The sequence below is a fragment of the Macrobrachium rosenbergii genome, chromosome 8 (genome assembly GCF_040412425.1).
Source record: "Macrobrachium rosenbergii isolate ZJJX-2024 chromosome 8, ASM4041242v1, whole genome shotgun sequence".
Classification (NCBI taxonomy): domain Eukaryota; kingdom Metazoa; phylum Arthropoda; class Malacostraca; order Decapoda; family Palaemonidae; genus Macrobrachium; species Macrobrachium rosenbergii.
The window spans coordinates 26,995,435-27,005,570 of NC_089748.1; positions in this window are offsets into that span (position 1 = coordinate 26,995,435).

The window sequence follows — 10,136 nt, forward strand, 5'->3', positions numbered from 1 at the left end:
TATACATTATAAAATATATGAACATATAAATATAAGTTTGTTTTATGTTTTTGTTTTTATATTTTTATTTTATATTTTATATTTATGTATATAATTTATATTTTTATATATATATTTTATTTACATATATATATTTATATATTTTATATAATATATATATATATATTTTATATAATATATTATATGTATATTATATATTTATATATATGTATATACATAGATATAAATATTTATATTTATAAATATATACATATATATTTATATACATATAAATATACATATATTTACATATAATTAATATATATGTATATATTTTATATATATATATTTGTTTTATATATATATATTATATATATATATATATATAAAATATATATATTTATATATATATTATATATATATATATATATATATATATATATATATATATATATATATATATATATATATATATGATCATGATATATATATATATATTTCTTATATATATATATATATATATATATATATATATATATATATATATATATATATATATATATATATATATATGTATATAATTTTTTTAAATTAATGGTAAACTGCTTTTGACTTTCAGATTGTGCAATCTACAACAGAGTTGCAGGGAAGTCGCGGGAACTTTGTGCATTTGTGGGTAGGGAAAGGTAAGTTTTTTCTGTTTTCAGAAAATGTTCCAGTTTGAAACCTGTCACATTTTGTTGTTATACGCTGTTTGTTCATGCTCAATTAGTTGGTGTTAGATATTGTGATCTTTATTTTATCTGAAAAGTTAGGTTACAATAAATTAGTAATTTTCTTTAAATTCTAATATTAAATAGTTTTGAGAATTTTTTTTTTCTCTCAGAACTAATCAGCACTTAATTAATAGAAATGTCAGGTGCTTTAATGCAAATAGTCCTTGACCTAAAGAAATTCCTCCTGAACTGTCTGGCCATGTCTGTTAGACCTAATAATTCTGCCAGAAACTCTTGTGTCTGGATGTAAGTTCCTCGGTCCAGGGTTCGATGAGCCTACTTTTAGGTGTAATGATCCCGGAAGCATTGCACTAGCGCGTGATATTGATGTGCACTGTGTAGAAATGCTTCCTCTCTCTGGTCAGAGGAATTGTGCATGAGGCTGCAACGAAATTTTTTTCACAGATTCTGGAAAACACTACTGTGTATGTATTTGGATTCTCTCTGAACCCTAATCGTGATGACTCCATTTATGACGCAGTCATAAAATAAATGTGCTTGGTAAAATTATGAAAATCCTTGGGGACAAATTTTAACTCATTTAATAAATTCACTTGTGAATATTGAGCTCGCTTTTTCGACCTCTCTTCAGTGGGTGTCTTTTTTGGAGTTTATTTTTTTCATGCTATTACCAAGCAAATAATTGACGAAGCATCTTCTGTTGATGCCTTAACTGCTACAGAGAAGTGGGTAAAAGAAAAACTGCATTATTTGTAATGAGAGTATACCGGCACATGTCTGCCCGTGCAGCCTGACCTGTGCAGGTATACCTGAACATTAGTGGCAGCCTTTACTTTATGAAACAACTCTAAGGGCGCCATTAATGTACGGGTATACCTGCGCAGGACTGCCCTGGACGGCCGACCCGCGCAGGAACACCTGAAAGTTAATGTGAACAACCAGTACAGTTCTTTTTTTCTTCTGCGTGTGAAGGCCACCTGAACAAAAAGTTCATATCGACCGATAAGCCTGCGTCGAAACGACCTTCTCATACCCGCCTCAAAGTTAGTGTGGGTAGGGCACTCTTTTTTGCTGAGGTTTCTTCCCATTCCCGGAGGAAGAGTAATATGAATTAGAGTCAGAAACAGGAAGTGCTGAGTATTATTGAATTTGAAAGTATTTAGACCTAACTTAATGATGAATCGGTTGTTGGATTAATCTATATTCATAACTTCAAGGGTGACTCTCAGGTATGGAAAAACATGATTGTAGGCCCATGTATGTTCATTCATGGTTATAAACCGTATAAGCAAGTCAGTTTTTAAATGACAATAAGTATTTAATGAAGCGAATAATGTAAAACAACAATAAGCCTATTTACCTGTATTTATGATTACGCATCATATATATAATAGTTTAAAAGGAGAACAAAATAATATTCGTCATACTAAAAGAAAAAAAAAAGTAAAACAATAGTAGACTGTATTTTTATTCAGTGTCCGGCTATCGTGCTTTGATATGGCTTCTATCGCTAGGGTGTTATGTTTTTCAGTCAGTGAAGTAACTAATGAGAGAAGTCTTAAATAGGTGTCTTCATTCATTCATAGATAATTATCAACATTCTTGGGGGCAAGTTTCAACTATTTTAACAAATTCACGTGGGAATACTGAACTTGGTTTTTTTTCACTAGACGCCATTTCTTGGCGCTCTTGATTTTTGTTGCTATACCAGAGCATTGTCTGTTGGCGGCATCGCTGCTATGCACAAATGAGTAAAAAAATCTGTATCGTTAGTGGTGAAGGTCTGCCAGAACAGGATTGCAGGTGCAGGCAGACCTGCGCTGGCCTACCTGAAAGTTAGTGGTGGCCTTTAGTGCGAGGGTTTTAAGCGTTTAGAGTTCATTTTTTATTCAGTATTTAAAGAGTGAATTTAGCCATAACTTTATCTTCCTCAGGTAACTTGAACCATCTCTCGTTGTATATAGGTTACAGTTTATTGTTGGAGATATTAATCCGCAATTATTTGATTATAAAGTTATTAACAAGCTTTTCCTGGAATATGCAAACAAGTTTCATCGATGTTTTTTTCTTTTTTCAACCCAGATCAGCTTTTGTGTTTTGCAAGTTCTCATTATTGATGATAATATTTGCTTATATGCACTCTGCATTCTAACCAATAAAATTCTAAATTTCATTGCAAAAAAAAAGAGCTAGGATTTTAAATTTGCTTATCATTTATATAGAAATTACTTATAATAAAAAAGAACGTCTCTCAAAATACCAAATTTATGATACAGTAATGTTATATATAAAACCAAATTATGAGAGATTCGCTGTCATAAAATAAATAGGGGAAAAAATCATTAAAAGGTACCGATGCTCTGAAAGCATGTAAACTTTCCTCTCCTACAGTCAGAGGTACTTTCCTCATCCACATATTTAGCGTTACAGAAGCTTACGCCAGATTGAGATTAGTTTTGTGAAGAGTTCGCCCAACCCCCTCCCCCTTCCCTTAAAAAAGATAATGGAGGAAGATTTACTATCTTCTACGTGAGAATGGTGGGGGAAACTGGAACCTCAGGACGGTTCTGGATAAAAAGAATACAAATGGCAAGGGAGGTAATTGATCCCAGGGTAACCATACGAAATTATAATAAAGAAATCAGATGCTTATAACCGAAACATGTCGATATGAAAATAAACTACTAAGCTTCAGTTGAGGTAGCGAAGGGAAATGAGTTTGTCTAATAAGACCGAATCCCATATCCGTTAAACGCCTTGAAGGTATTAAGGGCAATAACGTAGGTGTTCTCAAGTTTTTACACACACACACACACACACACATGTCTAAGAGGTGCTACAGGGCACGGGCAGTTAAGAAACTCGCTCTTCAAATGGAATACATAGTTCACAGTTCTTCAACCAACAGCCATTTTATTTATGGTAATTAACTGTGTAATTTCTTTTAAGAAAGTTGTGCTTCGCTTTTATAAAATCAACCTTGTTAACTTCTTGAATGGAATGGAGATATGTTTTGTAAGGATTATTTTCCTGAGAAGTTCCTAAAGAGCAGGAGCTGGGATCTTCTACATAGCTTTGTGACAATAGTCTGTATAAGCTGAAGAAAAATATCGAAACACAGGTTCTTTGTCAATAGATGTGACTTGAGTTTACTGTGACAGAATGAAATGGAGAACTATTGTTAACGTGTCTAAGCAATTTATCCGGCTTACTTAGTAACTGTACATAAAGTATATATGAAGTTAGTTTTCACAAATATTTGTTTGAATTGGTAATTCATTAAAAAAATCTGTTGGGTTTAATGTAATAATTTCTATTCTCAGGGCTGTGTTATTTTTGTAAGCGTATGAACAAGTGTTTGATTGCTACTCATTTTATATATTCCTTTGGTTATATACACTATACATATTATATATAATATATATATGATATGTATGTATAATATATATATATATATATATATATATATATATATATATACATATATATATATATATATATATATATATATATATATATATATATATATATATATATATATATATATTTACGTTTTTTCTGGCGATTTAGTTTGAAATATTCTCTGTGAGACAGGTAGCAACAATTCTAGGTACTTTACCACATTGTAGAGGCGTAAGGCTGACGTCGGCGTCTTCTGCCAGGGTCCACGTGTGTGCGTCGACAAAGGGCCTCCCTCACCAAGGAACTGCTTTCAAGTAGTAGGTTGGGGGCGGAAAATGGGCGCCCTTGTGATGATGAAAGGCCGCAGTTGAGTTTCCGCTCGCCTTTGGGACTTGCAATCTTTGATGGCCACGTGGGTGGGGGTACGGAGCAAAGGGCAGTTAACTTCCACGTGGCGACGAGGGAAGGAAGGGCGGGGGGCGAGGTCTGCACTCGTGACCTCTCGGCTTAAACTCCCGACTGTGTGTGAAGTACACTATATAATGTCTCAAAAGGACTTGATTTTGGGTTTCCCGCAGGAATTAGGAATTCTCGCCTCTCGCGACGTAGAATTTTTTTTAGGAGTCTCTTAGGACTTGGAATTGTGGAATTTGGAGGAATTCTCGCTACGTGCGACGTAGAATTTTTTTAGGTGTCTCTTAGGACTTGGAATTGTGGAATTTGGAGGAATTCTCGCCACGTGCGACGTAGAATTTTTTTAGGAGTCTCTTAGGACTTGGAATTGTGGAATTTGGAGGAATTCTCGCCACGTGCGACGTAGAATTTTTTTAGGAGTCTCTTAGGACTTGGAATTGTGGAATTTGGAGGAATTCTCGCCACGTGCGACGTAGAATTTTAGGAGTCCCTGAGGACTTGGAATTTTGGTTGAGGAATTTCGCCTCGTGCGACGTAGAATTTTTTTAGGCTTGCCCGTGGGACGTGGAAATACGATTCGTCCCTTAGGACTTAGAAATTACTAACGGGAAAAACCCAAAGAAAAATGTTTGCTGAGAAATGAATGGAAAAAAAAAATGCTACACACGCGGACATGGGCGGGGGTTGGGGGGTGCAGGACGTCTGACCATCACCGGAGTTATTTTTAGATTCTGTGTGAATGGACCCGTCTATTTATAGACCGTCTGGGATTCCGGGAATTTCCGGGATGAGAGGATAACAGTAAAACGACCTAGTAATTTTCCTATAAGCGGAGTTTAAATTTCGCTTTCCTAACACCTAACTCGAATTCTAACTACACTGAGAGAATTTCAGCAATGCAAGCTGACTTCATGTCTTGTCCCACGTGGGGAATTTATTCGCGCCTAAATAACAATTCGCTAATCCGAAATGCGAAGTAAAATTTATCACAGAGGAATTTCTTTCGTACTATTCCTCGAAGCAAAATATATGGCAAAGATTTTAACACAGGAATTTCATTTATTCCTCGAAGCAAAGGATGGTTAGCACTGGTTATTTCCTAACTACCTATCCTAAAGGCATGCATTAATGAATCTAATACGGCGGTTCTTTTCTCTCAGTGAATACATGCGTCCCTATTTCTAATTCCTAGGAACAGTCACAATTGTAAAAAGGTTTTGCTAAGATAAACACATAACTTACGTGGAATTTCCGGATCTGTGTGCTGGTTTTACACAAAAGGTTCGTAATTGTCTCGAACCCAGCTTAGCTTTGCTAATAGCTGATCTGGCAAGTTGCAAATGCAATAAAGCAACACTAGGGGAACTGCAACTGCAAAACGAGATCTATGGCCAGGTCGCCATTTTTATATGTTTCCTGGTGCAGGTGGTTCTTATGACTCCACATTTATTACTTTACTCGAAAATGGCCTTGGTAACCAGGACATATAAACACAAACTAAAAGGGTGGTACAAGGAGCGGAGGCTCTTTCTCAAAGGAAATGCTTGAAACACGAGGATACAAAAATCAGTATATTCTCATAACACACAAGATCAAAGGGAAAATGAACTGAAACACGTTAAATTGCTGCTGCAGAAATCCTCCCGAAGGTGGGTGGGGGGGAAGCTTGGGAATGCCAGGAACACGGACCAAGGAGAATTCTGTACGATCGTCCTTCTGAAACGATATGAGGACCCAGGTTACATATCTAACGCTGGAATTTGGGGAATGAATTACTCGGTGTGCGCTGAGGGCGCCAAGTACTTCCCCGAGGCGTTACTTGTGACTCAGAGCAAGGAGGCAGTGAACACGTGGGCCGGGATTGAACCAAGAAGCATCAGGGAATACCAAGTTATAGGCCCAGAAGTTTAATAAATGCACAAGGGCGAACGTAACGTGACTATGCAACTCGTTCTAGGTTCTTTACCACATTGTAGAGGCGTAAGGCTGAGTAGGTTGGTGAGGGAGGCCCTTTGTCGACGCACACACGTGGACCCTGGCAGAAGACGCCGACGCGCGTCAGCCTTACGCCTCTACAATGTGGTAAAGTACCTAGAACGAGTTGCATAGTCACGTTACGTTCGCCCTTGTGCATTTATTAAACTTCTGGGCCTATAACTTGGTATTCCCTGATGCTTCTTGGTTCAATCCCGGCCCACGTGTTCACTGCCTCCTTGCTCTGAGTCACAACGCCTCGGGAAGTCCTTGGCGCCCTCAGCGCACACCGGAGTGATTCATTCCCAAATTCCAGCATTAGATTTGTAACCTGGGTCCTCATATCGTTTCAGAAGGACGATCGTAGCAGAATTCTCCTTGGTCCGTGTTCTGGCATTCCAAGCTCCCCACCTTCGGAGGACTGCAGCAGCAATTTAACGTGTTTCAGTTCATTTTCCTTTGATCTTGTGTGTTATGAGAATATACCTATTTTTGTATCCACGTGTTTCACACATTCCCTTTGAGAAAGAGCCCTCCTCCTTGTACCACTCCTTTTTAGTTTGTGTTTTATATGTGCTGGTTATCTTGCAAGGCCATTTTCGAGTAAAGTAATAAATGTGGAGTCATAAGAACCACTTGCACCAGGAAACATATAAAATATATATATATATATCACACATTACCACAGGTGAAAAATAAGAAACAGGTGTAGGTCCTGACCAGTTTCGACTTTATTTCAAGCCATTGACGAAGGACTGATTACAGAGTGTGAAGTCACAAATATATATACTACAGAACAGTACTGACGAACATACACAACCGTTAGAGGCTCCATATCCCTATTCAGGCCAGGTGTCGAGGTAGGAGTGTCCTAAAACTCATTTGGCTAAAAATCACAATAGACTCTCAGGGGACATTGCTGATAAACAGACCATACCCCAACTCAGATCCACCTGACAGGTGTCATGGAGGCGGAGTTTGGAAACTCATTAACATTACTACCCTCGTACTGTGTTTTACAAATATGATAATCCTATTTTCATATATCTCTACTGCCTACCTTAAAGTTTAAACAATTTACAAATTTCTTTTGATATTAAAGGATCAAGTTTATACATCCCTTGACTGATATTCATATTATGGTTGTAACTTTCTTTTATGAAGCTAGATTCAATGATGTTCCTTTCAGTGCATTATTAGAATATACAATCCTTTTGCCCCTTCCCAGTTGATAGCATGATTGTTCTCACTAACATGTACAAATATACCACTGTTCCCTTGTGCATATCTCACACATTTCTTATGTTGTTCAATTCTTTTTTTTTCAGTGCTTTCCCAGTTTGGCCAATATAAAAGTTGTCACAAGACTTACACGAATTTTTATATACACACCCTTTAATATTGTCTGGGGAGTTCTTGATAAAGTACATTTTTCATTGTTGTATTGTTCTTAAATGCGACATTAACACCAAAATTCTTAAGAAGATGAGGATATCTTTCATACTATTATTATAAAGGCAGAACAAGCAATTTTTTTGTGTTGTAAGGTTCTTTCTGGTTTTGATACATAGTCTTTTTGCCACTTCAAATGCACTGTTTAATACACTATCAGGATATTTCAATTTTTTGCCTGCAATCCTAATCTTATCTATTTCATCATCAATATATTCAGGGCTACATACCCGTAATGCTCTTAAAAACATAGATGAAAACACTGACTTTTTAACCTATTGCTTTGTCCAGAATAGAAATGCACATAGGAAGAAATATTAGTGGGTTTTCTATACACACTATATTTAAACCCCACTACTATTTCTTCGTATGAGGACATCCAGAAACAATAAGCACCCATCATTTTCCATTTCCATTGTGAATTTAATTGATGGTACTAATTGATTTAACTTAGCAAAAAAGTTTTTTACCTCTTGGTTCCCTGGCCATACACAAATTATGTCGTCAACATACCTAAAACCATGTTACATTACGTGGGATTATGTTGTTTAATATCTTCTTTTCAAAAATTCCATATATAAGTTACTTAACACTGGGGATAGAGGGTTTCCCATTGCCATACCAAAATTTTGTGAGTAAAATTTACCATTAAATTCAAATTTACAATCTTTTACACATAATTTAATCAGTTCAATTAAAGTACTTTTAGAAAATGGGATATTCAGCTGCGTTTCTCTAACAATTCAGATAAAAACGCCATCAGATCATCTATTGGCACCTTTGTGAATAGTGATACAACATCAAAACTTACAAGCCTGGATTCACTATTAATCTCTACACTATTTAGTTTATTTATCAGGTCCACATTATTCTTGATATTTGCATTTGAGATGGTACCTACTAATGGGTTGAGAATATCTACTAAGTACTTCCAGCTTGTATGATGCGGAACCAACTGATCTAATAATTGGCCTGGCAGGAAAGTTTGCTTTGTGAGTTTTTATTGTACCATACATGTATGGTAGCGATGGATAGTGAATCCAGGCTTGTAAGTTTTGATGTTGTATCACTATTCACAAAGGTGCCAATAGATGATCTGATGGCGTTTTTATCTGAATTGTTAGAGAACACACAGCTGGATATCCCATTTTCTTTTAAAAGTACTTTAATTGAACTGATTAAATTATGTGTAAAAGATTGTAAATTTGAATTTAATTCCAAAATTTACTCACAAAATTTTGGTATGGCAATGGGAAACCCTCTATCCCCAGTGTTAAGTAACTTATATATGGAATTTTTTGAAAAGAAGATATTAAACAACATAATCCCACGTAATGTAACATGGTTTAGGTATGTTGACGACATAATTTGTGTATGGCCAGGGAACCAAGAGAAAAAACTTTTTGCTAAGTTAAATCAATTAGTACCATCAATTAAATTCACAATGGAAATGGAAAAAATGATGGGTGTCATCACTGGATGTCCTCATACGAAGAAATAGTAGTGGGTTTAAATATAGTGTGTATAGAAAACCCACTAATATTTCTTCCTATGTGCATTTATTCTGGACAAAGCAATAAGGTTAAAAAAGTCAGTGTTTTTTCATCTATGTTTTTAAGAGCATTACGGTATGTAGCCTGAATATATTGATGATGAAATAGATAAGATTAGGATTGCAGGCAAAAATTGAAATATCCTGATAGTGTATTAAACAGTGCATTTTGAAGCGGCAAAAAGACTATGTATCAAAACCAGAAAGAACCTTACAACACAAAAAATTTGCTTGTTCTGCCTTATAATAATAGTATGAAAGATATCCTCATCTTCTTAAGAATTTTGATGTTAATGTCGCATTTAAGAACAATACAACAATGAAAAAATGTACTTATCAAGAACTCCCCAGACAATATTAAAGGGTGTGTATATAAAATTCCGTGTAAGTCTTGTGACAACTTTTATATTGGCCAAACCAGGAAAGCACTGGAAAGAATTGAACAACATAAGAAATGTGTGAGATATGCACAAGGAACAGTGGTATATTTGTACATGTTAGTGAGAACAATCATGCTATCAACTGGGAAGGGGCAAAAAGGATTGTATATTCTAATAATGCACTGAAAGGAACATCATTGAATCTAGCTTCATAAAAGAAAAGTTACAACCATAATATGAATATCA